Below are 8,075 nucleotides of genomic sequence, written 5' to 3'. Positions count from 1 at the left end.
CACCACACTCTTTTTGAGTAAATTAAATGCTATTACTATACGAAATTTATTATGACACATATTTTGCTGGCATCCTGACTGTGTACTTAACATTAGGAACTTGATGTGTAATATCATTAAGATATATAAGTCGAGATATGAGAAATATGCATTGCATAAATGAAAAGATTGCCTACATAAAGTTATCATTGTGGATATGTTGGTCCAGGTGCTCAGCCATCTTCAGCTTGATGTCCAGGGATTGGTCTGTCACCTTTATTAAATGCAACAGTGTAATATTGTTAGGTTATTTGCATAACCCTACATTTCTGAAAACAGGACGAGATATAACAGACCCGGCAAGAATGAAAGATTAGATAACCTTTAATTTCTCCAAAGAGCCAACTTTGAGAACTGCATGAGCCACAGTAGCACAGTGACAAGCAGACAGTAAAATCGAATAAATGAATGAGGGGAAGCCCAGCTTGTCACTGCACAAATATCTCCCACCGAAATCCCCTTAAAAAAATGCACATGAGGTAGCCACACCTCTGAGCCCTTACGGGTGACATATCACCTTTTTCCGTGTGTAAGTGCTATATTTGGGTCCCCGCAGTGCATCTACCAACACACAAAACGTGAAAAGTGACAACTCAGTAATTGTTTTGTTAAGCCTTTCTCTGCAAGCATGTCAAAAAATAAGCCGATCAGATTTCGCTCCCCTTCTGATGTAGGAAGGGGATCTTGTTATAATATTACCGCTCCTTAATCACATTTCCATCCATGGCGCCGCCATTTGGTTTCCGCAAGTGACAACAGTGTAACCAGTTCTAAAGCAATGGCAAAAGTTAGAGCAAAGCATGCAAATTGTTCTGTCGTTGCTGCACAGACAAGCACTGAACACTATTTAGAGTCCTAGCCTCATATGAGACGAGAGAGCAGTGGATTAATTTTATTTTCAACGGAAATACTCGAGAAACAGATAAATCAATGTAACTCCACAACAACTACATAAATGCATCCAGTATCCAACCATTCAGAAACGTCCAGGTAAAGTTGCAACCTCTTCCTGAGTCTCTCTGTAAGGCTACACTCCGCTACTGGTTATTTCTGAGATTTTAGATGAGTGAGAATATTCGCATGTTTTGTTATTGTACCCGAAGCTCCTGTAAAGGATTGGCCGTCTTCTGAATGGAGGTGGCGGAGCAGCAGCTCATTTGCATTTAAAGTGACACACACAAAAACTGCGCGTTTTTGCTCACACCAAAAAAGGGGCAAATTTGACAAGCTATAAAAAAAATTATCTGGGAGTATTTTGAGAAAGTCCACAGACATTCTGGGGACACCATAGATTTATATTACATCTTGTGAAAAGGGGCATAATATGTCACCTTTAAGCCCGCCGGGGAGTGAAGACCCATAGATAAAAAGGCCAATTCAATTGCCTCCATCCAGTGAGAAAGGCGCTGCGAGGAGATCGGCGCACCCTCACATTGAGTGGCCCATGAAACTGATAACTGATCCTTCCTCCTGAATGATCGTGTCCTGTTAACATAAAAGTGTAACACTCATACAGGACAGAAAGTGTGCAATTTCCGTTCCTCCTCCAAAGAAAAGGGAGGGGGGTAAAAGGCACGCAAGTCCAAAGCAGCGAATCACTGAGTTCGGGAACGAAAGTTCTCAGAGATAGGAGCTTAATATGAACACTCCCCAGAGGTTCAAACGGGGCCGAGTTAAAGCATTGAGAACCATGGATAAGCCTGACGGGACCAGCCGCTTCGACACTGCGTATTAGAAGACTTCGTCCCACCGAAGCATACGTGGCAAGCCAAAATTGCAGCCAGATTAACTTTAATAATAGGAAACCCGTTGTTCATTAAGCTTTGCAAAAAACAGAGTATTTCACTCACGGTTCACTGAATAAGTGCGAATCCCCAAACACATGGCATGTAAGATCATATAGTGAGTGTGTAGTTGGGGCTCTAATGTTCAAGATAGTGTTTATAACCTCCTGGGGAAGCACATTCAAATTTAACCCTTCACAGGCCAGACCCAAAGAGTGACCCATTCCGGGTGTGGGTGAAATATCAATGGGAGCGGACAGGGCTCTCCCTGAAGGAACTGAACCATCTCTGCCAGCCACAGCATCCTCAGCCAACGAGGGGCTATCAGAAGGATAGACAATCTGTTTTCACTCAGTACGTTTACATGGACAACAATATTCCGATATTAAGCCAATTAAGACAATACTCTGATTAAGAAACCAAGCAAACAGGGTTTTCTGATTACCTTAATCCGGCTTAAGTCAGACTCTATGTAAACACAAATCGAATTAAGACGTGGAGCATTATATTTTAGTCGCATTATCGAAGTGCATTATAGACATGTAGGCTACACACCTTAATCACACTATTAAAGTCATGTGGGAGTTTTAATTAAAATTTATGTTTTAATAACAAAGTTTGTGAGGAGCATGTTCATAACAGTTTTTTCTGCATTCCTCTTCCATCCTGACTCCTCACTCTTGGCTGTTTCCCATCCAGGAATACGGGGGACTATTCTGGGATCGAGCCACATTCCGACCTCCCTCAGACAGCACGGCAAATATGCATACTCTTGTACTCTTTATCTGATTAACAGGAGGATGCGGAGCTCTTTTACGTGGCAGACAGATGTCAAATGCCTCACCTTCCTTTCTTTGAAGGTTGCATCTCTGTCTTATTGCCGCACAGCTGGGCTGACCAGCTCTTTTGAATCCACAGGAGAAAGTCTCCGATACTTGAGACCGATACTTGAGAGACTAAGCCAGAGCGACCTCTCACCCTCAACGGCGAGAGCCAAAATATGGCCGCAGTTTTGTACCGCACCATGCAAGGTGCATTGATTGAGGTCTATTATATAAAAGATTTCCCTCCTAAGTGCCCAACTCCTCCAATAACTCGGCTTGATAGGCCATCAACAAAGAAGTAAATATCCCGTTTAACTCCCAGTTCCCCAGGAGTTACATGCCTGATCATGCATGATAAGCGATGCTAATCTTAGTTGCGCACGCTTACAAACCTCCACTAGGTCACAATCCACCCCCTTCAACGCTAAATTGGCACTTTGTGCGCTCATGGGCCTGTATACTTGGGCCACAGACAGGATAGCGTCATCCTCCTCATCATCCGGCTCATCCCGGAGGAGGCGAGCTAACATCTACTGATCCGCCTCATCATCCACCTCATCGCATTATGCTAGCAGATGTTGGTCAAAAAGCTGCGTAAGCTTAGGGGACTCCGCATCTGTGATATCCCCTCATGAAGAAAGATCCCGCTGGGGAGAGGGTTGAGCCCCCTTAGCCGAAGAAGGGATGATAGAGAGACATGGTTCATCTTTTGTAGATGCAGCCACCCGAAGCCTTCTTTCCAAAATCCTGGCTGGCATCACACAACAGTGCTTGCATCTTTCCACATTCACCAGTGCGGCTTGAGCATACTTGAAACCCATGCATGCAAATCAAAAATTACCCGAAATCATGAATCCACATGCCACCGGACTTGAGCAGGAAGGTGAGGCATCTTTCCTTTTCTCTGTAGCGATCTTGGACACGATATGGTAAGTCAAATTATCCAGAAACTTAGCTCGCCTTGACGCATTAGCTAGGTTAGGAGATACAGCTATTGAAAGAAAAGTAGAAACGCTCAGAAACGAGAGCAGAGAACGAGGTAATATCCACAACAGATAGTAACTGCACTGCATATGGCAACGGCAATCATAACGGTATGTTTGTGAACTGGAGCAGTGCAGCCTAGGAGCTGAAGGAAAGTCTTCACGGGAATAGAACAAGAATGCCACTTCAGGGATCACAGCTGAATATACAGGGAGGGGGTGGACTCCGTGTCAGGGTTCTCCTCTGACAGTTCTGTCAGTCTTGTTGTTTAATGTGTCTCTTTTTGTGTTGTGCTTGAACACATGGCTCTGTCTGTCTATAGGTGTGTTCGACATCGGCTGCGGCTGGATGTAACCGTTCGGCGAGAGTAGCCGCGTGCAGGCGGGGAGGAGCTGCAAACGGAGACGTGAAGTCGGACACTTTCTGGTTCCCGTAGTGACCGCTCACGTGGTGTTCGCGTACTTTACCACAGCTGAAGTGAAATAAATGCAATATTTGTCAAATAATACACAGATGTTTCAGAGACATTTTCATTCAATACTTTATGTACTGCTTCATACAGCGTCTGTTTGAACAAGAATAAAGTTCAGCATAAGCTACTATCAATGAAGTGGAGTCTACGTTTTTTAATCAGTTTTAATTTGATAAACATGACACAATATAACATCGCAACAACATGAAAAGAGTGTTTACTGTTATAAAAAACTGATTTGTGAGCTTTAGAGGAACTAAAGGTGTTAGAATAAACACGAAACACACGTGATCGTTGTCATGCGGTGAATCCGGCCAATCGTGGAACAGCTGTGTCGTCATCAGAGCTCGTGCAGCCCAGTGCAGCCGCGCTTGAGAAGCTGCGCTGGCTGAGTTCTCAGGCTACTCTCGAATCGCTCTCGCGGTACTTTCATGGCATACGTCACAGTCACGTGGCGTCGGCGCTGTATCAAGTCGGACAAAATTTCTAACCGGCATGCACTGCTTCAAGTCAGCCCCCGATCGGTCTGCGCAGAGCTGCATGAAGTCGAACAAGCCTAACGATTAGTCTTCGTTTGTGTGGGTGTGTTCACCTGTTCCTTGTCTGAGTATTGTCACCTGTTCCTTGTGTTTTCTGCTCCCTTTATAATGTGTGCTCTTTCACTTGCCAGTTCGTTTGCCAGTGTTGTGCTACCTGTTACTTATTGCCCATGGTTCCAGTTGTGGATAGTGCCTGGATACCTTGTCTTGTGTCTGTAGTGTCTCCTGAGCTTCTCTGGCTGCTTCCTCTCTCTACCAAGCAGCAAGACCGGTGCAGTGACTGATCGTGCCCCGTGAGTCAATAGTAACGAAACGACTGCCATTGTTGATGGAAGGCTTGTTCGAGATGCATCGGAACTGCGCGGACCGATCGGCCTGCAAGAAGCGATGCATCTCGAACAAGCCTGGTGTGCTTGTGTTTGGCACTGCTGCGCTAGCCTTGCTGGGCAACATGAGATGTATCCAGTGACGTAAGATCTGGCTCTGTGGTGGCTCTCTGGCCTGTGGAGAGGCAAACCGGTTTTTAGAAGGCTCGTCAGTTGAACCAACGCCGAACCGGCAATAGCTCTGGCTCTAAACTAGTACCCGGTTCATGCTGGTGGAAAAGGGATAATAGATCCGTGACACTCCATGTCATGAGCTGTGGTTGGTCCGTCTTTCGGACAGGCATGGTGTAATTGGTGCTTCCATAGTCTATCATGCCTTAGGTGTCTCTGAGTTTTTCTAGGTTTCATATTTTGCCATCAGTGTAGATGGTTCAGTAACTTCACATACAATAAAAATACAACTACTGTAAATGTACAGTATTTCCTGACTTTAATTTTTTTTATTATTTTTTTTATCTGTGATCTTCGACATGCTTATAGATCATTTTTATACATCCTAATGACACTGAATACATATTTTTCATCTGTCAGGCATCAGAATTAGAATCCGAATGCACTTTATTTGCCAAGTGATAACAGGAAAATAATGCATAATACAGTTATTATTGTCTAATGCCTGACTGGCATGAACACCAAAAGGATATAATATACCTTTAGATGGAAGTAGAAGGCCTATGTACATATTAAGTTCTGGATAGATTAGACGATAAGCAAACTGTAGCCTATATACAACTGTATAAATATAAAAATGTATTTACATGAGAGGTATTATTTCAAATCCTAAAGTTTGGGCAGTTACACACCAATTATCCTCTCAGCTGTCCTAACAGTCTGTTGCAATCTACGTATGTCTGATATGGTGGCTGACCCAAACCAGACAGTTGTAGAAGAGCACAGAACAGATTCAATGACAGTGTTATCTACGCCTGTGGCGGAAGTACAACCTCTGCTGCAGTTTCACTTAGATAAACATTTACATTTATGCATTTGGCAGATGGTTTTATCCAAAGCGACTTACACTGCATTTCAAGGGACACATTTTGCATTCTTATCAGTTCTCAGTTCTTGCTTTCCCTGGGAATTAAACCCATGGCCTTGGCCTTGCAAGCGCCAGCGCTCTACTGTTTGAGCTACAGGAAAGCATCACAATAAATATATTTTTAATATATATATATATATATATATACTGTATATATATACTGTATATATATATATATATATATATATATATATATATATATACTGTATATATATATATATATATATATATATATATTTTTTTTTTAATAACATGCTGCAATGAATGACAAACAATAAGACTAGGAAAGTGCATTAAGTATGTAAATACAGTAAGTTTTAAATGTATTACAGTGTTACTGATAGCTCACCACTTAATCCTAAAACCGCACTCAGAAAGCAGACTACACGAGAGAATTCTTCTTCCCATCTAACCAGTCTTAAACATCTAATTAAGGAGCTGAGAGCTGTCCAAGCACAGAAAACTGCCCTGTATCTGCTGTGGACGATCAAGAGGCAAATCCCAGGCCAAGCTTCTATGTAATGGCATATTAGGCATTTCAGGTCCTGAGGTATAGTGTGTGCCCAGGAATCTGAATGGCTCCACAGTGCTGTTCATGATGGTCAGTGGAGGTAATGTTTCTCCTGAAGTCCACAATCATCTCCACATGTTTGAGCGTGTTCAGCTCCAGGTTGTTGTGACTGCACCAGATGGTCTGCAAACTTCAGGAGGTTGACAGATGGGTCTTTTGCAGTGCAGTCGGAGTTGTACAGGGAGAAGAGCAGAGGGGAGAGAATGCAATCCTGTTGAGCGCCAGCACCGTTTGTGTGGGTGTTGGAAGTGAATTTTCCCAGCCTTACTAGTAGATGATCCACTGACAAATGGAGGTGGGCACAGAGAGCTGGGTCAGTTTAGTCAGGAGGCGATCTGGGATGATGGTGCTGAAAGACCAGCTGACGTCCACAAACAGGATCCTTGCACAAGTCCCTGGTTTGTCCAGATGTTGCAGGATGAAGTGCAGTCCCGTGTTCGAGAGCATCAATTGACCAGATAAGCAAACTGAAGAGGGTCTAGCAAGGGGCCAGTGGTGTCCTTCAGGTGGTCAACACCAGTTTCTCAACTGACTTCATGACCACAGACATCAAAGCAACTGGTCTGAAATCATTAATCCAGTGATTTTTGGTTTCTTAGGTAAGACACTTGGGCGAGACACCATCTGGGCCTTTAGCTTTCCTTAGGTTCTGTTTCCAAAAAACCCGGCATACATCCATACATGACTGAATTATTTATTGCTGTCCAAATAAATTTTGAAAACAATATAATTTGATCTTTTTATTGAAATATATAACATATTAAAGAGACACTTAGGACACTAGCGAATCAAATGTGGCCAGTAAGAGCTGTGCGTGTAAACCTCACTCCCCTAGCCTCAAGAGGTGTGCTAGCGGCTGAGGTCTTTAGCATCCTTGTTAGCGCGCGCGCGCCTTCCACACTGGAGACTCTTGCTCGGACCGGTTACACTAGGCCTTCTTACTTTGGGCTTCACGTGTGTCCCTGGGGTCCACCAGTGCTGTTACACCCAATCCAAGTGCAAATGATCTTATTATGTATAGCCAACCGTATTATAGTTTGTACAAATATGATATGATTGATATTGATCGATAACATATATATAGATTCCATTTAAGCCACCTTTAAAATGACTCTGAAAAACCATTACAGATTCAGTGTAAACACATTTTTATGACAAAAATAATTTTTTATCTGATTTCTTAATGGCTTTGTTCTGTTAAAACTGAAATATCATAACGAGTAAAGCTAAATTCAAAAATAGAATGTTTCCCCTCAAACATGTCTTTATAAAAAGTACTAAAATGATCGTTAATGCAACCGTCAAGGACCTGGAACGTTAAGAAAAAAGAGATTTGTAAATGTTCTTACTCATGCCTCTTCTGTCACGACTTTGTCCGCGAACAGCTGCCGTACTTTTCGGTCATACCACCAATAAAAGGGGGAGTCCGGTAAAAGC

The sequence above is a fragment of the Leuciscus leuciscus genome (assembly GCF_965113295.1).
Source record: "Leuciscus leuciscus genome assembly, chromosome: 11".
NCBI lineage: Eukaryota > Metazoa > Chordata > Actinopteri > Cypriniformes > Leuciscidae > Leuciscus > Leuciscus leuciscus.
The sequence above is the reverse complement of the archived record's forward strand: the minus strand, read 5'-3'. Positions refer to the sequence as shown.